Source organism: Triticum urartu, chromosome 5A (assembly GCF_056163025.1).
Source record: "Triticum urartu cultivar PI428250 chromosome 5A, HENAU_Tu73, whole genome shotgun sequence".
In the NCBI taxonomy this organism is placed as follows: domain Eukaryota; kingdom Viridiplantae; phylum Streptophyta; class Magnoliopsida; order Poales; family Poaceae; genus Triticum; species Triticum urartu.
Window position 1 is genome coordinate 584694916 of NC_141877.1, and position 13099 is coordinate 584708014.

A 13099-nucleotide genomic window follows, 5' to 3' on the forward strand; every position below is an offset into this window, starting at 1 on the left:
TTCGATCAGTCCTTCGATCTCCTCAGAGAGATCCAGATCCTCCTCTTCCTACCCATGGAGGTTGAGTCCGACGAACCGGTCCTCCAGATTGCATCCATCATTACGGGAACCCCCCGCTCCGCCGCTGCCAGATGCATCCTCCGTCGAGGGCATGTTAGCCACCGTTCCAGCCATGCACCGCCTCTGCTAGGATGTTTTGGTGTGTATGATCACGCGTCAATCGGCCCGGGGGTCAATCCAACGTGATAAATTGGGTAAAACTTGATGTAGATCGGGAACCCTAGCACGCCGCCAGGGGAGGTCGGGAACCCTAGCATGCCGCTAGGGGAATCTTACTTTTTCTTTGGTCAAAGATTATTAATTTTTTGCTTAGTAGAAGTGTTAGTGTTTTTATTTTGTAATTAGTGAAGTCACAAGAAACAAGGCATATCATATTCTCCCGTTGAAAATGTTTTTTCTCTATATTTTTCTAGAACATTTGCTTATTTATGTTTTGTTGACTCCCTTCTAGTGGGAGCGTTGGCCACTCAAAAGCAAAAGGATACCACTTTCGAGGTTGGGAATATGGACCTGGGCAAGTTCTTTGTTAGTATGGAAGTGTCTGAGCGGGCCATCAATTTTAAATGGAAAAAGGTCATGTTTATGGCCCTACCGACTCTTAAGTCTATTTCTCAACAACTCCATAGAAAAATCTCAAGCGCCTAGTTACCTGTGGTGGTGAGAAAGGATTTCGACCTCTTCTGTCACCTAAGGGACAAGAATAACAACCTCATCCCTGAATGCAGCATCTCAATGATTGCACTTTTTTGTCCAAAAGAACCACCCGCCGAGTCGAATTGACGAAAAAGACCACCTCTGAAAAGAATTGACAGAAGAGATCGGCTGGGCTATGGAGGTAGGTGCGCCAGCTAACACGTGGCACCTGCCACCTCGCTCGGAGGCGGCAGCGCCTGCGGCCACGGTGTCAAGCAACAAGCTATGGCAAATTTGACAATTTTGACCTCGGGACGAATCAAATCACAGAATGAACTGCCCGTAAAACTATTTCACGCGGCCGACCTTTTTGTGTGGCGCCCGACACGCGGGCGTCACTTCCTACGGTGCAGCGCCTAGCTCTAGGACATTGCACCTCTGTCCACCGTGACAGCCCCTGAGCCCGCACCCAGCAGTGCAGCGCCTTAGAGCTAGGCACCACACATGTAATGTGCAGCGCCTAGCCCTTAGGCGCTGCACTCTGACTTAGATCTAGCCGCGGCGGCCCTCTCCTCCCCCACCCACCCCATTGCACCAGTTACAGAAACAGAAGAAGCCGCGGCGACGGCCCTCTCCTCTCCCCCTCTCAATCCCCTCTCCCAAACCCTTCAGATATGACGATTTGGTCCGTGGATTCCTTCACCAATCCATCCTAGAAGGTACTCTCCTCCGATCCCCTTCTTTCTATCCATGTGATGTATGCTATTTTGAAGATTTTGGGGAACCCTTGTTTGATTAGATTAGATTAGAATGTTGCATGTATTAGAATCTTGCATGCATTAGATACCTAATTTTGCAACCCTAGTTTAGTTGATTTTATTGAGAAGATATGGTTTGGATACATAAGTTGACATGTTATTTCTATGGAAAAGATATTTGTATTGAATCTTGCATGAAGTAGGCCTAGTTTAGTTTATTTGTGTTGAAATTATATTCGTATTGACAAGAATGCTTTGGATACATATGCTTTGAATTTTGCATATAGTAGGCGTACTTTAGTTTGTTTGTAATCAAAAGATAATCGTGTTGACAAGATAGCTTTGTTTGAAATTGTTAGGATGGTTTGGCTTCTCGATGATCACTGGGACCATCAACACCGGTCGTACGCTATGTCGGTGGAGCGGCGGGTAATAATGAAAGTGGCTGGTCTTATGAATTTCGTGTTTATTTCAAACACAAATGCCCCATATGTAATTTTATGATTTGTTTGTTTGTAGGAGCTTTCCTCTGATGCTTCGGTCTCACGGGATCAACCTTGGGGGGAAGCGCTATGATGAGTGATACACACCATATGTAAGGGAGATAGGACTTCTCCCTTTCATTCAGTTGGTCAGTCGGTCGAAGCCACCCCACAATGCTGCAGCAATCACCATGCTTATTGATCGTTGGAGGCCGGAGACACACAGTTTCCATCTTCGGACCGGGGAGATGACCGTGACGCTCTAGAATATTGCTATGATCGCTGGTCTTCCTATCAAGGGGAATCCTCTGTGTATGAACACCGATTCTGATAGGTGGTGCGCGCAGATGCATGCCCTTATTGGTATGGTTCCTCTGGAGCCTCGGGAACCAGAAGCAGAAGACAAGAAGAAGGAAAGAGTCACAACCGGTGCTCCTTTCATGTGGATTGCATGGAACTTTGGTACTTGCCCTGAGGAAGCTAATGAGGATGAGGTCAAGACATATGCTCGTGTCTACATGTGGTACGTTATATCCAGGATTATGTTTGCTGATGGCACAGGCAAGAATGCTCCATGGATGTGGCTGAAGGCGTTGACCGTCTTCGATAGCGAATGGAGTTGGGGTTCGGCGACACTGGCTTAGTTGTATAGACATGTATAAAGTTTTTTTCACTTCATTGCTACATTATCAATGCGATATTCCTATTAATTCAACCATGTTCTCTTTTATGTGCAGTTGGACGACGCCTGTTGTAGGCCATCTGGAGGTATTGGTGGTTGTATGCTCGCACTTTCCATACGGAGCTGGAAGCGTTTGCCGGTTGGGCGACCGAAGACCGTAAAGTATGAGGATTGGGACGACAAAGACAACCCACTACGGCTCCCCACTTGGGCTTACAAGTGGGATGTGTTAAATGAGACGACGGATGATCCCTCGGTCATGTACAAGTTGTACAAGAGCGAGCTGGACACGATCACGGCTGAGCAGGTGCCTCGACATTTCATAAGTGATTCTCATGCTTCTATCATAACTCGAAATCAATTTTTCATTCTATGATATTTTGCAGGTGGAATGGGAGTCGTATGGAAGAGGGGATAGTTTTGGCAACCCTATAGAGTTCATGTTGAATCCAATGTGCACTAGGGATAGGGATCTTTGGCATATGCGGTGCCCACTCATATGCAACTGGACAGTTGAGCTTCACCTTCCACATCGGGTGTACCACCAGTGGGAGGACACGGACAAGTTGCTACACGCGTAAGATATAATTAACCTTGAGCACTTAGCAGCTTCTCAACGGTTTCGATGGTGCTAATATTCTATTTCTAACTTGCAAGTTGGATAGGAGAAGGCAGCGGAAGGTCAAGGATTGGGCCAAGCATCACACGAAGCAGTCAGCGCCAACTCATTAAGGCCACATGTCCTATAGAAGTTGGAACAAAAGTGCCTCATGCACCATCGATAGTGCAACGGAGCATGCCCGGGAATGTCAATCTCCACCGCGTTAAGAATTCATTGATGCCAATCTGATATGACACAAATTTCCCTCTGAGCGGGTAACACATTCGTCCTCAAAAGACGCAAAAACCACTCCCAGTTGTCATTGTTCTCCACCTCAACCAAAGCAAATGTCAATGGCAACACCCGGTTATTGGCATCACTTGCTATCGCAACCAACAAGGTGCCCTTGTATTGTCCAGTCAAGAAGTGCCATCAATGGCGATGACTGGCCTACAGTGTTCGAAAGCCCTCACGCATTGCTCGAACGCCCAAAAAGCACGGCCAAATACTCGGACTTCCCTTCCTTCATGAACCATTGTTTTTTCCCCATGAGGCTCGACCACATGAACCATGCCCGGGCTTGTGGCGGCCATGGCTAACAACAACCTAGGGATTCGGTTGAATGCTTCCTCCCAAGTAGCATACAACATTTTAAATCCGGCTTGCTTCGTCTTCCATGCCTTGCCGTACTTCACCTTATAAAGAAAGATGGCTTTCACAAGGTCAATGACATGTTGGACGCTCATTGTTGGAAGTGTGGATATTGAGTTGGAGAGCCTATAAGCGATGAACTCAGACGTGAGTTGTTTGTGGTCTTGGGACACAATCTTGCCATCCACCCTTTTGCCTCGGCACATGTGAGTTGGCACACAACTCACTACGTGCCAAGTGGGACCTCCTTTCCATGGTCTTGCACGCACAATCCATGGACATATTTCATCTTCACATGCACATGCAACCGTGTAGCGCACATTGACATTCGAGTTCACCACCTTGTGTGGACGATAATGCGTAACCGAGTAGTTGTCAAAGCCACATCTTCAATTCCAAGAAGGTATCGAACTTAGACCCTTTAGCAATCCCGTTCTTGCCGTCATCCAAATCACGGTGAGATCTTGGCCTAACCCCAAGAGATATACCTTGGCCACCATCTACCACGGCTTCATCCGCGAGACTAACATCCTTGAACAATGTAGTGCGATGATCACGACCGAATACCTTCTCAAAAGCTTCGGCCTCCTTCACCGTGAACCCCTCCTCATCAACTTGTTCATCGGGACCTTCGTCATCCGAATCTGATGCATAGCCACGGGAATAAGGGATGGAATGGTCCATTGTCTTTTGCAAATGATATTTGTCGAGATCACCCACATTGTTGTCATGGAGATCAACTTCATTGTCATCGTCCGCATACTCATCATTCTCCTCTTGCAAAGCTTCATTTTGGTTGTTTGGAAACATGCTCAATGTTGGCCTCACTTCTTGGGTCAAAAGAGGTTCAACAATTTCATCTCGCTTCAAGGGTGGGGGGCTACTAGCAACCAAAGGGGAGGGGTTCCGGTTCAAGTCCAAATGCAAACTTGAATCAACCTTCTTTGTTGCAAATAACTCAAGAGCCTTGTCTAGTGATTCGGCTACCGTCTCCTTGTATGCAACCCAACGTTGCTCCGAGTTGACACACATTGTCTTCCAACGGATGTGCATTCCAAAACCAACACTTTGCCTTCCCTCCAACTCAATGATATCACTAGGGTCCATCCAATTCAACTCTTTCCTCACTTGTTCCAAGAGCTCCGCATAGCTATGACTACTATCAAACACCATGTCAAACTCATCCGGGTCCGGTTCAATATTGCCTTTCAAGAAGGCGTCTTTGTCCCCATGATGAACAAAGACACATGTTCTTCCCATCCCTATAAGCATTCAAACAACACAACGTAACATTGCTTCCATGAGTTATAATCCAATGATTAACACGGAATACAAACCCTAAAATACATATGAAACAACAACCCTAACCCTAGCACCAACATAAGAACACCCATAAGAATAACTCTAACATACTAACAAGCCTAATCATAGAAAATTGGCAAACAAACACCTCACATCTCCATGCAAATCTCTAGATCCATACAAGACTAGGGTTTCCCCAAACTAGCAACAAATGAGCAATTTGTTAACATTACTTGGATCAAAACAAGGGGATCGGACAAGATTACCTTGAGGGAGGGTTTGAGTACGAAATTCACGGACAAAATCTTCAAATTTGCAAGATTTGGGAGAGGATTTGAGAGGGGGAGAGAGAGGAAGAGGGGGCAAATCTCGAGTCGGATGCTATGGGGGTAGGGGTGTGTGTGGTGGGGAGAGTGGGGGCAGCCAACTAGTAACAGACAATGCAGTGCCTAAGGGCTAGGCGCTGCATATTATATGTGTGACGCCTAGCTCTGAGGCGCTACACTGCTGGGTGCGGGTCCAGAGTCTGCCACGATGGACAGAGGTGCAACGCCCCAGGGCTAGGCCCTAAACTGTAGGGTATGGCGTCTGCATGTCAGGCGCCACACAAAAAGGTCAGCCGCGTAAAATAATTTTACAGACAGTTTATTTTATAATTTGATTTTGTCCATATGTCAAAATTTTCAAATTTGCCGCAAGCTACGCATTACCGGATTCGTCGGCCGCGCCCAAGCCGCGACGCACGCCCTCAAGCGGCAGCCTCTGTTCCTGCTACGGTGTGCGGCCCGTGAACTGGACGAGGACAGGAGAATGGATGGAGACCAGCGTCATGCAAACGAGTGCCTGTCCCTGCATGTGATTTATGCATGCATGCATGCATATAACTAGCCTTCCATGTGGTTAACTTCCTCCATTTTCAATTTGGCCAATTTGGCCGGCCTCGAGTGAAATCTGATTTAAACCTTGAGTTTGTAGAGCTCGTTCAAAATGAATCCTCATCTTTAAATGCGCCTATTGCCTCACCGCCTGCTTCTCCTGGCATGTGACCGGTTGGTCACAAACTTGCAAAATATCATGCTCGGGTGAGCAAACTTGGCACGATGTGCTGAAAAAAATCGCTGGCCAATCATAATGCGCCGTTTGGCACCTATGTGGCATGCCAGTTGTTAGGACGAAACGGTCAATACTGCACATTTCACGAACGCCGTTCGCAGTGTTTTCATCGAACCCCGCTGATCATCGTGCGTGAAGCCAAAATTTATGGATTGAACTCAAGTTAATGTGAAACTTTGAATCTAAATGTATGTGCTAGTTGTGTTGATTCCTGACAAAACTTTGAACCCTCCTAACATGCCAAAACGGGTAGGTTAGCCGAGGATGAGAACATAGGATATAAGAGTTAATGAACTTATTATTATTATTTAAAAAAAAAGATGACCCTCGACCTCTGCATGATGGTGAAGCATGCAACCATTTTATTAATTATTCATCAAGATCTTACAAATTAATACATCAATATGGCGGTGCGGCAGGGCAGGCGGCTACACGTATGAGGTGGTCGTCCAGTATAGGGCTTAGGTTTTTTCTAGTATTTTTTTTGTTAAACGGTGGAATTATCTACCTTTTTATGTAAATTATAACCAGACTTGAATGAATTCCGACATGTTTGCATAAATTTTGTCTGGTTGGTTCCAATTGTTGTTAAATGTATGCTGGTAGTGTTGGATGGCAGCTTTCGGTATCGGTGTTCGCTGACTGGTCCTCTGTCCGTAGACGGATGCCGGAGAAAATTTGCGGGTCAGCGTTGGAAATGTCCTTAGACCTATCCATGAAAGGAAATGAAGAACCTTGATCAGCATTTCTTCCATAATTTCATTCAAGCCTTGTAGTTTTAGTAGGTTAGTAGTGAGTCCTCAAGTTTTTGTTTCTAATCTAAACACCGCCAAAAAAAATCCTCAAGTTTCTAATAAGGTTGGGGGGCACGCCCTCTGCTGGCCTGGTCGTAGCTATGGAGAGTGACATGGAAAAGAAATAATTGCATTTCAGTGTCCTGTGACCGAACTTTGAGTAAGGTGCCTCCCTTGGTATTTCTGAAGCCTCACATTCCTAATCATCACTAGGAGTTTTGTGTTTACACAACTTCAAACCATACAATGCAATGAAGCTACGTATATATGTTGGTAGAGGAGAGAGTAGATTGGTGTTGGAGTCTAGAGCTAGCTACTGCCTATTGCCGCATTAATGCTCCTATATCTCCTACAATAGCATGGTTAATAGTATAGCCAACAACCAGTTACCACATCATTTACAGCCAACCTAATAGTCAGCATGTATAGTTTCTTATTAATCAAAAGTACTACTTTATTAATATATGGTCCACTTTACACTCTCATAATATTTCTTGGAGTATGTATGTGCAGCTGGATGTTAAAGCATAGTCTGCTTATCTTCTTTCTCCCTTCTCTCATTCAACTCAGTGAAAATATAATACTTTAATCCTTACAACTTGCTTACATCACCTTATTGTACTCTGTCTCACTTCAGTAGTTGCGACGGGTGGTGGGCAGAGTAGTAGTGTGATAAAAGAAGAAACAATAGTACTATAGAAATTGGTGAATGGCGTGTGAAAGTCCTAATCGGAGCTTGAGCTCAAATGCTCTTGGCATGAACAGTAAAATCAAAGAAAATTTTATAAAATTCAAAAAAAATCTGAATTTTATTTGTAGAAACATCAAGAAATTTTTCCATTGCTTGTTTTCATCATCATATCACATTTTTGGAAGTTGTGGAAAAAAGATAAAATCAGCGCTCCAAAATGCTTTCGAAAGTAGCACCTTTGGAGCATCAATTTTGTCTTTTTTACCACGGCTTCCTTGAAAGTGATTCCAAGATGAAAATTTGCAAGCAGACAAAACATTTCTTAATGTTTGCCACAAAAAAGGTAAAAAAAATTGAACATTTTCATTTTTTCGATTTTAGTATTCATTCGGGCTCATTTGAGACCAAACTAAGGAATCCCATTTCCCATGGAGTGTATATTTATTTCCGATATTACAAAACACATGCATACTGCTAATGATGTGATGTGCCACCTCATATCATGCAATTTTTCTTCGGTGAACAAAGCCAATAACGTAAAATTGCCCAGGGCTACAGCCCCGGCATGAAAGGGTTCTCGCTGCTGAACGCTGAGGAAGCCCAAGGTTGTCGCCTCAGAACAAAGTGATCATCATCTGCGCTTTGAGTAGGGCATGTGAGAAGGTGGCGCCTTAAGTCTCATGAGCCGGCTCATAACCCATGCCCTACTCTACCTTGCCGGCGACCAGACTAACACTCCGGGGAGCGCAGCCAACTGCCGGACAAGCTCCGCTTAAAGATCATTGTACGTTGCATGTAATCAATGGCGTAGCCAACACAACGCCACGCCCAGGGCCAGCTTCAGTGCTACAGGGCTAAACAGTACCAAACCGTCATATTATATGTACAATGAACGAAGAAAGTTGTTGCCACGCCCTGGGCCAAGGCCCCTGTTGCCCGGCTTCGCTACACCACTGTATGTAATAATATGGATTTGAGATTTGCAGGTATCCAGATGTGGAATGCATTATTTAAGACGTGACCGGTCAATGTTAGCGGACGAGTCAAATCCGGCGTTAGATGCTCTCGCATGTTGTTCTGCCCATTCATCTGCACCGATGACACCAATATGCATACTAAATACATCACATTTGGCGCCACACGGACGCATTCAACTCCCATACAATTGCCACCACTCGCCAGCTGCTGTCGCTACCTCAGGCCAGAGATAAGAATCGTCGAATGGCAACGGTGATAACTACGTATACTTACGTGCCATGCATAGTGATTGTCGAGCTCTGTCCCTCCGAATATTACATGCAAAGCCAGAGCTAAAAGCATAGTACACAAGTCAGGAAAGCTATTGTAATCATTTCGCTAGGTTTAGCTGCTTACTCGGTGATGACTTCCAAGCAGACGCTCGTCGTCGCGATCGCCGTGGCCGCCCTCACCATCGCCTTCCTTCCGGGGCTCGCCGTCGCCATGGAACACGTGGTCGGCGACGACAAGGGCTGGGCCCTCGATTTCAACTACACGGCCTGGGCTGAGGCCAATCAGTTTGTGATCGGCGACACGCTAGGTAACTGCATAACCACTGAACCATTCCGTCCGCGCGTACGCTGGATCGCTCCTTCTTCTCTGCGACGAGAAACGAATTAAATTGCCTGCCTATCCCTCATGCTAATTATGTCGAGCGCAGTGTTCGAGTACGGGATCGCCGGCCACGACGTGGTGGAGGTGGGCGGGCCGGATTTCCTCGCTTGCAACCAGCCGGAGAACGCCGTCGTCTGGTCCTCCGGTGAGGACCGGGTCGCGCTCCACAAGGCCGGACCGCGGTGGTTCTTCTGCGGCACGGACCAGCACTGCGAGAGGGGGATGAAGCTCAAGATCACCGTCCTCGAGACCGCCCCACCGGCTCCCCAACCCAAGCCCCCGTTGGTTGCTCCACCGCCGTCCAGCCCCGCAGGCAAGCTGGGGGCGTGCTTGGGGGAGGCAGCTGCCGTGGTCACCGCGCTCGCCGTGGCCATGCTCGTGCTCTAGGCTCCTACTCCATCGACAAGGTTTCTACTACATATCTGACCCAGCGAGACCGTCGTGTTATTATACCGTTGTGAATTTGAGCCCTTGAATTTTTCTTCGGTCCAAGATTCATTTTTTTTCTTAGTATGAAGGTGTGAGTGTTTTTTTTTATTACTGAAGCATTTAAAAACAGTGCATATCATATTGTTCCCTTGAAAATGGTTTTCTCTACATTTTTCTGCAACATTTTTTAATCCTGTTTTTTTTACAACACAAGCCCTCAAAGAGGGTTTTAAATTATGTTTATTTGCATCCCAAACAGTGTACAGAGATTAACTTTCCAAAAGGAAAAGATATAGAGTCTAAAGCCTGCTTGGTTTTACATTTAGAAGATTTACTGCATAAGATTGAAGGACTAGAAGAAGATCTTTGCATAAAAGCTTTCTTAGCTAGAGAATGGGCAATGAGTCAATGACATTGCAAGTCCTTGGGATAGACCTAATTTCACAAGTAGTAAAATGAGAAGATTGATTGAGAAATTTAGCAACTATTGTTCTTATCCGCCAATCTCCTGGACTTTCCAAAAGATTCCTTGTTGTTGCCACTTGAACAAGATTCCTGCAATCCGAAAGAAGACAGAACAGTCCCATCCTAAAGCTTTTAACCACCAAAGCTGATAGAGTTAATCCAAGAGCTTCAGTCTGCAAAACAGAAGAAACATTTCTCGCAGCTGCTTGAACAAATATAGTATGGTTATTAGCTTTATCTTTGAGATAAACTCCAAGACCCGCTTCTTCTTTTGCAATCACCGGATTGTAAGCAGCATCACTATACGCCACAATACCTACAACTTGGTGTATATTTGGAACCCGAAAGGGAGAAGCATTATTGTGTGTCTCTAATGCATTCTGTATCTCCAGCACATTGTGCGTCGCAACTGCAACTATTATATCTACTGCATTGCAAGCATTTTAGAGTGTGCTTGCCAGTTAAGAATCAGGTAATGCTAACCGAAAAGCTAAGTCGGGCAAAGAAATGGATCGCCACTATGTCATCTCCATTACCAGTTAAATGACTCGGAGTGGCACCTCTCCCTCACCCCACTCGCCCTTCCTCCTCCATTCTTCACCTTCCATACCGAGGTAACTAGCAAAGATGGCGCCACAGTTCCTATGCCGGAGCTTCTCCTTTCTTAAGCGGGCGGTGTTGTGGACACAACAAAGCATTGTAGGGTGCTGCAACTATCCAACGGTGAGGCCGTGGCAGCCCAGCCCAATGCATCGGCATATCTGGCCAGGTTCACGACGAGTGCTTGGCAGGGGGAGCTCCTATTTGGCACGGTGCGCGCAGGGAAACAAGCCAACGGATACCCACCACTCCCCTTTTCGGCCGATACATGTGCGGGGCGGAAAGCCCCGTTATTCATTTCATTTTTTGTTTTTCTTTCCTTTTCTATTTTTTTCTTCTTTAAAATAATTCTGGATTCCAAACAAATTGAGATTTTTTAAAAAAAAATGAGAAATCATAAAATGTTCGTGAATTCAACAAAATTGCATGATTTTGAAAAACAAATGTTTGCATATTCAAAAAATGTTCATGATTTTGTACAAAATGTTCAGGAAATAAAAAAACATTCCAGATTTGAAAAAATATTCGCATATTTAAAAAATATTCGTGAATTTGAACAATTGTTTGCTAATTCAAAAGATGTCATGCATTTTTCTAAAAAAGTTCAAAAATTCTAAAAAAAATATCCGCGAGTTTTAAAAACCCTTAGATGGCCGGCTCCACCATCAATTTCCCCGGACTGGTCAGGACCATTCCACGGATGACAGTGTATCCATTTTATGGGTTCGTGTTGAAGGTGCTTGTTCCTGTTAATTTAAACAGTAAACCATTACCGGTAATTGAGAGAACGGCCTATCCTCTTGCCCCTGTAGAGAGAGGTCTCCACCACTCCGACTCCGCCCCTTTCCTTCTCTTTGGTGGGCTCTGCTGCCCGGCGGGAAGAGGGATTTGGTGGTAGGCTCCTCTCTGTACATAGTAGTGGCCCATTTAGCGAAAATCTGTTGGTGCTCGAAGCGCGCGCTCCTGTACGTAAAAAATATATTTCAAAGTGTGGAAAATTTCCAAATAAAAATTTAGTGCATACATCTCGACATTATAGGGCTGTTTGGTTTTTAGCCACATCTTGCCAACTTTGCCATATCTCACCTTAGGCAAGTTTGACCAAGTTAATGGATTTTGGTTCTAGCCACACCTAAGGCAAGAATGTTTTTTTATGAGAAGTGAACCTCACATGTTATAGACACAAAAAGTATGGTAAGATTCACTTAGGCAAGCTAAAGTATGACTAACAAGGGCTGTTTGGATTGTGACTATCTTTGCCATATATTGTCACATGATTTTTGCCAAACTTACCACACTTGTCTTAGTTGAGTTGTTCAAATTGTTAACCACGCTTTGGCTTGCCTAAGAAAATCTTGCCACACTTTTTGTGTCTATAACATGTGGGGTTCACTGCTCATAAAACAAATCCTTGCCTTAGGTGTGGCTAGAACCAACCACTTACTTAACTCGGTCAAATTTGCCTAAGGTTAGGTGTGGCAAAGTGTGGCGAGGTGTGGCTGAGAACCAAGCAACCCCACAATTTGAGCAATTCAAGTTAGGCAAATGTGGTAAAAAATAATATGGCAATATATGGCAAACATAGTGACGATTCAAACAACCCCTATATGTGTGCACGTCAAGTTCCGAAGAAAACCGGCATTTTTTATGTCTTGTGTAAAATAGACAAAAGGATGTCTTGTGAAAAGTATTTTTTAACATCAAATTTTGTCTTTTTCACACGCAACACATAAGTTGTTGGTTATTCGCCAAATGATTTTGTAAGCATGTACAATTTCAAGATATACTCGCCAAGTTCTTATTTGACATCAAAATATATTTAAAACACATTTTAAAAACTAGGAGCACGTGTTCCATGTGCCGAAACGCCACTCTCCAGATTTAGCTGTAGGTTTGGCCTTGTCCTTGTGGTTTCTGGCTTGGCTGACTAGGATGGTGATGGTTGGGCACGGATCTGGTAATGGCTCCTCTTCAAATTTACCGCCTACTGTACAGTGTGCAATGACCACCTGCGGACGCACCTACCTACCTACACAGTTATATTCTTTATTGGAGTGATCAAACTATAGACCTCAAAAGATGCAACGCACCCATTTTCTTTAAAACTACTGTAGCTCTATCGTGTCAGCAAAGGAGTGGAGTGGTGCAGACGCGTTCAGTGAGGAGGAGTGACTCACGCCTCCATCTCGAGCGCTCACACGTACGC

General features: G+C 45.0%; 1 pseudogene; it reads left to right on the forward strand.

The window, feature by feature from the left end:
- The first annotated feature begins 8691 nt into the window (after positions 1 to 8691).
- On the forward strand, positions 8692 to 9956 carry LOC125531511 (blue copper protein 1a-like; annotated as a pseudogene).
- The last annotated feature ends 3143 nt before the right edge of the window (positions 9957 to 13099 follow it).